Genomic DNA, 9,617 nt, shown 5'->3' on the forward strand with positions numbered 1-9,617 from the left:
CACCTGGGATAGTGGAAGGTATCCCTGCCCATGGCAGGGGGTGGAACAAGATGATCTTTAAGGTCCTTCCAACCCAAACCATTCTGGGATTCTGCCTCAGGCTCGGGAAGGGCACTGGAATCCCTCCTGCTGCAGGGGATCCATCCAAGGGGCAGCTCCCAGGATGACAAGCCAGAAGGACACAGGACACTGACAGAGGGACACAAAGGTACACAGAGGGACACAGGACACTGACACCTCTTCCCTGGGCCCTGTGTGGAAAGAATAAAACTAGGAACAAAGTGCCAGGCCCTGCTGCCAAGCACCAAAATAAGAAGCACTGCTCACCTGGGCACCAGTTAAATATCTCCGTGCTGCTGGTGTCTCTCAAGTTGCAGCACAACCTTTAACAAAGTAGGTTTGGCAGCTCCATCTGCACACAATTTTGCTCACCAGGCTGGTCAGACAAAATTCCAGCTACAGATTCACTGATGCAAGAGGCCTAGCAGGTGTATTCCTGCCATGTGATGGCTGCAGTGTTTAAATCAGGCATGATTTTACCTTCTTCTCCCCAAAACCAGGTTCTTTATCTGGCATCAGCTCCAGCCACTCCCACACTGCCCAAAGCCTAGACCTTTTATCTTCTCCAGCACCTCATTTTTTCAGAATTATAGTATTAGCTACTCTACTCCATTAAGAACCTCTTTTAAGCCAATCTAAATGTATTCTCATGCAGGGAAAAGCAGCATAATAACAAGGACATGTATAAGAGCCTGACATTTCTTTTCATGCTGGCACAGAGTGTTCAAAAAGTCCCAGAAGAATATTAATGGTGTCTGTCTTTACACAGGTGAAGGGGACTAATCATTTGAAAGGACTCCCCATCTTGAACCAAGCAGGCTGTTTCATTATCCCTTCAAAAAACACATTGAAATCCCTCACAACACCCACATCAGTCTCCCCACTCCCAGCTGCACAACCACTGTTCTAAAGAAATGCCAAGGGAGGATCAAAGAAGAAAATTACACAAAATTTTTAGATTATTTTTTTATCCTCAAGGAGTTAGCGGGGTGGGGAGGATAATAGCCACTTTTCTCAGTGATTACGTGGTGCTGGCACTAAATTTTGCAACTGTCAAAAGCTACTGATCACTTCAAACACCCCTGCCAAGAATATGAATCTGTAAGAAATGTGCATCAGCCACCCAGCCCTGAGTGATCCCACAGGCACAGCCACCAAAAAGACAAAAATCCCCTAAAACCATAACAGCTGAAATGGAGCCAACATTTGCCCTCTCAACACTACCTACCATGAAGTTTTTCCAGTATTTTCCTCCTCCATGTCAAGCTGAGATTTACCAGTTGGCAATTTTACAGTAATCACAGATCCTAGTGAGGGTCTCTGGTGTGAATCATCCCAACTGGGTTTGGCCCAAGCTGCAACTTTGACCTTAAATCTTAGACTAGATCTGTGAAATCTAAATGCTACTTCTTCAGTCTATGACACTTCCACAGTGGTTATCCACATGGGTACCTAAAACTGTCACGTTGCACTGGGAGCCTCTCAGTTTAAAATCCATCCAGCTTTCTCCAGGGCCAGCCCTGTTCCACCAGGAGACAGACATCCATCAGGATGAGATGGGAATGGGTGTCTCCACTTCTAATAAAAAGTTAGAGCAGTTCCATTAACTCTCTTTCCACTTCAAATCCTGTTCCTTTCTCTGGGAGAAGACTTCATACCATGGTAGCCTCAAATTGCTGGGCAGTCTGCAGGTGTTAAGTGAAGTTTCTGCCTCAAGGAGTTGACCATGTAAGCCAAAATGGGACACAAATAAATTCCAATGATGCACTGCATGCCCTGGGATGAGTCAGTGGATGATGGCAGTGATGGTGCTGAATGCTCTGCAGGGACAGCAAACTCCTCCCACCCTCATTCCTCATGCAGGTCCTGCTCATGAACCTCTGTGTGAACACCTGGTGCCACCTCTGATCATCTGAGAGAGAAGTCAGGAAAGTCACAGGCATGCAGAACCCAATCAGTAAAACACTAATTACATTTCTCCAAAATGAAGTTGCCAATGCAAACCCATTTGCACTATTTTTTTTTCAGCTGATGTTTCTTGCTTGGCTCCTGGCAGGGGCAGTGATGGCCACAGGTTGTTTCTCCTGCTGAATTCCAGGGCAGATTTGCTGATTGCACTGCTCCTACCCATGGCAGGGTGTGCAGGGGCTGATGGAGCTCCTTTACAGCCAGACAGAAGCCTGATTGGAAACTCTGCAGAGGGGATCTGCTCACTTCCCAGAGGAGCTTGGCTGAAACTTTGGCTCCAGAAAGACTGCCCCTTCCTGCCCTAGATCTCTGTGTTCCCCTGCATGTTCACCTCTTCTGATGAATTTAAACCAGGATAATTTAGATATGATTTCCTCATGAATCAGTCCTTTTATTGGAAGTGGATGAGCTGAGCTGGGAACACCGTGCTCAGCCCAGCTGAGTGTAAAGAGCTCATTGAACTCGTGGGCACAAAGCAAAGAACACTGGAGCAAGACCAGGCTGCTCTGCCCTCCCAGGAAAGGCTTTTCCTTTGCAGGGGGTGTGCTTGACTCACCACATGTGGTTTCTCTGGAAATCAGTGCCTAATGCTACCTGGGGAGCAGGGCAGAATGTCATCATCACATCACACTCACTTTACCCCCTCATGGGTGAGTAAGGGCTGATTAAAGCAGTGCCCACCACAGGGGTGGAGGAATATGTCTAATTTCCAAGAGGAGCTGGATTTCCTCTAAAGGCTAAAAGGCTAAAAATGGATGGTCAGTGCTCACTGGGGCTAAATTCCCTTTGGTTGGAGGCTTTGAAGGAGCTGGCTGAGCCAGAGCAGAGGGGCTGGGGGTGTGTGATGTGCTGCAGGGGGATGGGAGCTGACTGTCCCCACACAGCCCACCTGGAGTACAGCAGGAGTGGGCAGGGGCTGTGCAGGTTCTGAGAGCTGAGTGCTGCAGAAAGGGTGTTCCAGCTCGGGAGCAGCTCTGCCAGCAAAGCCTGGGGGCAGGTTGGCTTCTCTGGAATCTGCTTTGCAAATGTCCTGCATGGCTCAGAGCTGGCCAGGGTGGGATCAGCTCCCAGCCTCGGGGACACTGCCTGCCCACCTGCCTCCTGCTCGGGAGCAGGAAAACATCACAGAATCAGAACAGTTTGAGCTGGAAAGGACCTTAAAACTAATTTTTAAAAATGAGGGACACCTTCCACTATCCGAGGTTGCTCCAAGCCCCATCCAGCCTGGCCTTGGACACTTCCAGGGATCCAGGGGCAGCCACAGCTTCTCTGGGCAACCTGTGCCAGACCCTCACCTCCTCACTGTGCCTCACAGCAAAGAATTTCTTCCTAATACCTAATCTAACCCTTCCTTCTTTTCACTTTAAACCCATCATCCCTTGCCCTGTCACTACATACCCTTTTAAAAGCCCTGTAAAAATACAGCAAAAGCGAGCTAGAGACACAGCCAGGCTTCCTTCTGTGTGTCCTCAGGCACAGCCAGCTCCCCTGTCTCCGTGTGTTTGCCTTTGCCAAGCTCTCTCCCACAGACCTGCTGGCACCAAGAAAAGCTGATCAGCAAGGGCACTGGGTGGGGAGCTCACTCACGGCCACCCTGTTCCCCAGGACAGCAGAGAGGACTGAATGTCCAAGTGGTGAAATATCTTCTCATCCCTGGAATGAGGAATACTCAGGAATAAAGGCAGCTGCTCTTGCAGAGTTCATTGCTTACCAGGTAATGCCATTTTCTGACCCTTTCTTTATCTCTTCAGTCTTTGATGTCATCTCTATTAAAAAAATAATCCCAAATGGTTTGGGTTTGAAGGGACTTTAAAGAAGGGACCATCCCATTCCAACCCCTGCCATGGGCAGGGACACCTTCCACTATCCCAGGTTGCTTCAAGCCACATCCAACCTAGCCTTGGACACTTCCAGGGATGAGGATTCCACAGTTTCTCAGGGCAACCTGTGCCAATTGAGGAACTCCACGAGGAGGAACTTCTTCCCTACATCCATTCATGCACACAGGGTGCATGGACCTGTCTATGCCTGTGGGAAAACGAGGTGGCATCTCTCAGGGAGCAATGAAGGATAAATGTGGGGATGAGGAGGCAGCTGTAGCTCCTGGAAAGCCGTATCAGGAGAGCAGCTTCTCTGTTTCTTATCTCTGAACCATTTGGTGCAGTCATGCCAGTGACACCTGCAGAGAGAGCCTGGCACTTGTCCCTTCTGTCAGTGTGACACAAGTGAAGCCAGGCTAGGCAGGAGCAGCAGGCATGGTGTCAGAGCACAGGTGGGAACCAGGCAGAGAAGACATCAAACCAGAGGGAGAGTTGGGTGCAGGGTTCTGCTGGATCACACATCCCCCAGCAGGCACAGGAGCCTCCTTCCCACACCCAGCCAGCAAAGAGAGCAGATCCTGCTGAGCTGTGCTCCCAAAATGGGAACCCAAACCACACACTGCATCACCCAGCTCAGTGGGAAAGGTGGTGCCAGGGCAGGGTGGCACAGGTGTGCTGGTTTTGCTTAGCCCAGAACATCAGCAAGGTGTCTTTAGCATCTAAGAGAAAATTAAACCCTTCAAAAGCTGTTGTGTTAGGCCTGAAGAAGTGTCTGAAGGTGGGCAGTGGCACAAAGCTGGCTCCTGTGCGTCCTGTGTGAAGAAGGTTCTGGAAGTTTTTCACCAAGTCCAGCAGAGCCAATCCCTGATGGCTCTGAAGATGATGAACATGCTGCTGGCCAAGTATAGGCCAATTAGAGGTGTTAATTATGTCTCTGTGAAAACATATTTAAGAAGAAATCAAACCTTGACATTTTTTGGTAGCCCTAATGGGGATTCGTGAGTATTTTGAGATAAGAGTACTGACTGGGAGAAATAGTGGGGAAAACAAGTATTAAGCTGTGTTGCTTAAGTGGAATAGTAGTGAAGTATTTGTGTTATAATTGTAGTAAAATCCTAGGGATAGATTAATTGTATATTAAATTTTGATTTTGATGATTCTTAAATATGTGGTTCACAGAAGCAAGGGGTGGAATGTGATGGTTTTGCTTAGCCCAGAACATCAGCAAGGTGTCTTTAGCATCTAAGGGCAATTTCAACCCTTCAAAAGCTGTTGTGTTAGGCCTGAAGAAGTGTCTAAAGGTGGGGAGTGGCACAAAATTGCTCCTCTGTGTCCTGTGTGAAGGCTCTGGAAGTTTTCACCATGTCCAGCAGAGCCAAACTCTGATGGCTCTGAGGATGATGGACATGCTGAGAGATTAGAGATGTAAGTTGTACCTCTGTGAAAACATATTTAAGAAGAAATCAAACCTGGACAACAGGGCAGGCAAGCAGCAAGGCAGGGCATTGCCTCTGTGGTGCCACCACAGCCACATGAGAGCCACAGGGCAAGAAGTGACCTGGGAGCCTCCTAAGAACACAGCAGCTGTGATTAATTCCTCCATGGATTTCCCCTTTGCTGTCTCAAGAACACTGCTGGCTTTCCCAGCAAGCACAACAAAAAGCTGACAGGGTGAAAAGAGCCTCCTGCTTTTTGATTTAGTCAACTCACATCCAGTGCCCTCCTGAATGTACCAACTGCTTATGTACAGGAAATGAAAATGCAGCAGCAGCTTTTCCTGGTTGGTGTCTGACACATCCAAAGGGATGGAGCTGCTACACCTGACTGAGTGCTGTGAGTGTTCAGGGGTCTCTGCAGCTTCAATTTTACCTCCTTTTTTTTTTTTCTTCTTTTCAGTGTAGGTTGTACCTGTGCTGGGTTACAAAATGGAAACAAAACAAAGTGTGGCTGAAATTTCCTCCTGCACCATGGAGAGGAGAGGAGGGGAGAGCCTGATGTGATGTTATTCTTTTTGACTAGAAAAAAATATGAAATCTTATTTAGCTGGCTTTACACTGAGCAGGGAGATCACTGGGGTGTTTTGTTCTAATTTGGCCATGGGGCTTTTCTTTGGTTGCTTTGGGTTTTTGGAGAGCTTTTTTGGCTTTTAATGAAGGCAGTGGCAAGAGAGGGAAAAGGCTTAAAATTCAGTTTTATGATGTAATGACTAATGACATTACCTCTATATTAAAACAAGGAGGTAGAAACTGCTCTTCTCCTTAAAGAAACTCCCTAAGAGATTTCAGGGAAACTGAGAAGTATCAGTTGATTTATATTGCTCTTCCTAGAAGTTGCCTGACACAAAACAGTTCTGCCTTGTTTACAAACCAGAATTTCCCAGTAAAGTATTCCAGAGACACAGTGCATGCAAATCTTAGAGACAGTGACTAATTACTAGTGTCATTATTTCCTTGAAGATAAGAAGCTTTCGCTTTCAAATGGCTTGGTTTCTTTGCTGAACACTGTTGGCTTTAGATGCAATGAGGAGTTATTACTTCAGGTAAATCTAAATGCACATAGATAACAATATGAATTCTTCCACATGCCAGGAAACAGGAAAAAACTCAGGGTAATGTAGCTTTTAATTTGAGATAGCTGGTGTGTCACACCCTGCCTTTCTTGAGCTTTGAAATATTAGAAAGCAAAGGAAGCACTGATATGTGAAATACTGCAGGGATAAAGGGGAAAAGGCAATGGAGAAATCCAAGACATCCAGAATTGCAGAAAACTAACCAGAGTTTATATGGAATGCTGCCATCTTGACAACATGCTGGTGAGAAAATACAGTGACACAGCTCTTATTTAAAAGCACAAAACGCCGGTGGGCTGCAGCACAGCTGTAAAGGCAGTGAATCAAGCTGCAAGCCTGAAAACCTGCACAGATGGAATGCCAAAAATGGATGCTTTAATTGTGTTTGCACGTTGAATATTGTGTTTCATAACTGCCTCCCTCCAGTAGTCACTTCAGAAAGGATTAACAGCAACAGCTACTTGTTTGTATTGTATTTTCTTTAACACAAGGCATGGAAAACTCTGAAGTGCCAACCTGTGCTGCTCCCTGGACATTTCACAGGATTGAGGTCATCCCTCTCTCCCACACAGGTCAAAGACATGAGGGCCACCTGCAGTGTGGTTCTTTTTCCATTACAAGTGAAGTCTAAAGCCAAAGGGTGATATAACAGCAAGATATAACACAGGGTTAGGATCTCCTTACTTTGTGTCAGAAAGAAGTTTGGGTCCATGAATAGTCGGGATTTTTTTTGTTTGGTGTGGGGCTTCTTACATCTATATACATATATATATTTATAAATACATATTTATATTTATACATTCTATATATCTGTGTGTGTGTATATATATATATATATGACTACGTTTGACAGTCCAAAATCAGAGTTTCCATGCCAGATAAGACTGTTAAATTCTTATTATCCCTATTGGTAATAGGAATATTACATGCTGCTTGTAGGTGTAAATCTGATTAAATCTCAGACAGGTGACTGTTCAAAGCTTTTCCATGGAGAGCTGGAGCCTTGCTGTTGACAGAAGCAGGGGAGGCTCTGTGACTGAGTTCATATCCTATTTGCTTCTACCTGTATTTGCCCTGTGCTGATTCTCTGGAGTTAATGCATCCACCCAGCTATAAAACTGCTGTTTGAATTCAGAGTTGAATTGAGGAACCAACAGCACCCAACTCCCATTTCCAATGGGCACAGACTGCAATAAACTCACCAGAATCTGCTCAAACTCAAGGCTGTAAGTGCTGAGTAGGAAATGAGGGGCAGCCACCCCTCTGGATGTTCAGGTCAGGCCCATGGCACATCTATCTCATGCCTGTGCAAACATATCCATTGTCTCTATTAATAGAAAAGGAGAGGGGGAAAACAGAGTATTAAAAGAACTGGTGTGCAGTAGTGGGTGATAACCTGTGCAAATACATTAAAAATCAGCATTCAATTCTCTTTTCTTTCCAGCCTCTGCATCCACAACTATTGAGGAACCACGTTGTGTTTTTCCTCACCACACCCCAAATCTCCTTTCACACCACATAACCAGGACTGATGGCAGCAGGGACAACCAGTAAGAGTTAAACCCACTTCAGGAGGGCTTTTCCTCCTCAGATCAAAGCACTCCATGCAAAATAGTTAAGCAAAGAAAGCTGAAACAGATTTTGGAGTGCACTGCAATTGGCAGCAACTTTTTATTAGCCTGGAGATAAAGGAACTGCATTGTATTGGGGTTTTCTTTTTAAAGAAGGAACATTTGTGTTTACAGACAGTTTTGTTTATAGAACAAGCTTGTTTTCAAAGTTTTGTTCAGAATGTAAGGACTGTTTCAAAGCATAGTTCTGGGCTGCATTTGATTAGGGTTCCTTCCTGCTATGACAGATAAAAGTCACTCTGTTCAACTATGTGCTTCTGAAGGGGGTTTTGGTGAAATCCCAGCAACAGGAGTAGGAAGGATATGAAATGCTGAGGAAATTCTGTAATTTGAAATGCTGAGGAGAAGAAACCCATTTTTCCCTACCTGTATTTTTAAAAGCTCCTCGGATTGTCAGGGCTCAGGAGAGAAGCAGGGGAGCTGCACAACTGCCACAAAAATCTCCAGTGCAGCTTGGGGTGAATTTATGTGGCCTACAAATATTCTTGGAATGGTTTGAGGGTTTCCAGTCCTGCTATAAAACTACACCCTCGCTGACCCAGCCCCTTTTTCCAGGCACCATGCAGGCTTTGGTTCAAGTTCAGAAAATAAACACAAGCAAGTGACATCAGGTTTTAACCAACAGAAATAAATAGTTCAAATACCAGGGAGAGGAGTGTTGTCTCCCTCTGCAGCAGTGGTATTCACTCCCTTCTAAGGATTTATGTGTGTCTCTTTTCCAGTTAGACCAGGCAGATTGGAAAACATCTACAGGAAGGATTTAGACCTTCCAGCAAAGTTTTCTTTCTCTGATCACTCTTCACAGAGCCCTTCAAAGCAAGCCACAGGCACACATGGTCTCACAACTGAAGCTCAGGAACTGCTGTGTGCAGAAAAGGAAACATGAAATGGAATAGGAAAGGAGAACTTGCAGGAAGAAGAACGAAAAGGCCTGAGCCATCTGCCAGATATCACATCTCATGTCACTCCCACACACCACGATCTGTCACTGAGTTCAAGTGTTGGAAGAAATGTTGGGTTTGTTCCAGGACAGCAGGCAGGGTGAGGATCACAGGAGTGCCTGCAGCCAGTGGAGATCACTGTCAAGGTCTATCCTGTGCTGAGCACAAATATCCCTCGGGAATAGGAACTGCCATGGCAGTCTCTGATCTTTTAGAAATGTAGCAATTTTGATGTTCAGGCTGAAACTCCACATAGGATCTGCAACCAACCACTGAAGGCAGTTACCTGTGTCCTCCTCAGATTTTCCTCCTCTGAGTAAATAATTTTGGTTGTGCACACGGACTCCTAACACTCAACATCAAAGAGAAGGTAGGGTTGGGTAAAAACCTGTGGTGAGCAGGAGTGTCACAGACAACAAATGAAGCTTCCCATCAGCACAGGGTTTAGGGAAACTACCAGGAAATCTGCCTACCTGTTGTTGAGCTCTATTACTGACATTCAACATCTTCCATGGGAGAAGGGGAGAAGTTGTCAGCAAACCAAGCAGCTGGGCCACACATCTGCATTTGGATGCAAAAATTCTACGTGCCCAGACACTCCAGAGAGAACCACTCACAGTGCACAGGT

The sequence above is a fragment of the Lichenostomus cassidix genome, chromosome 1, assembly GCF_008360975.1.
Source record: "Lichenostomus cassidix isolate B80296 chromosome 1, HeHo_3.0, whole genome shotgun sequence".
In the NCBI taxonomy this organism is placed as follows: Eukaryota; Metazoa; Chordata; class Aves; order Passeriformes; family Meliphagidae; genus Lichenostomus; species Lichenostomus cassidix.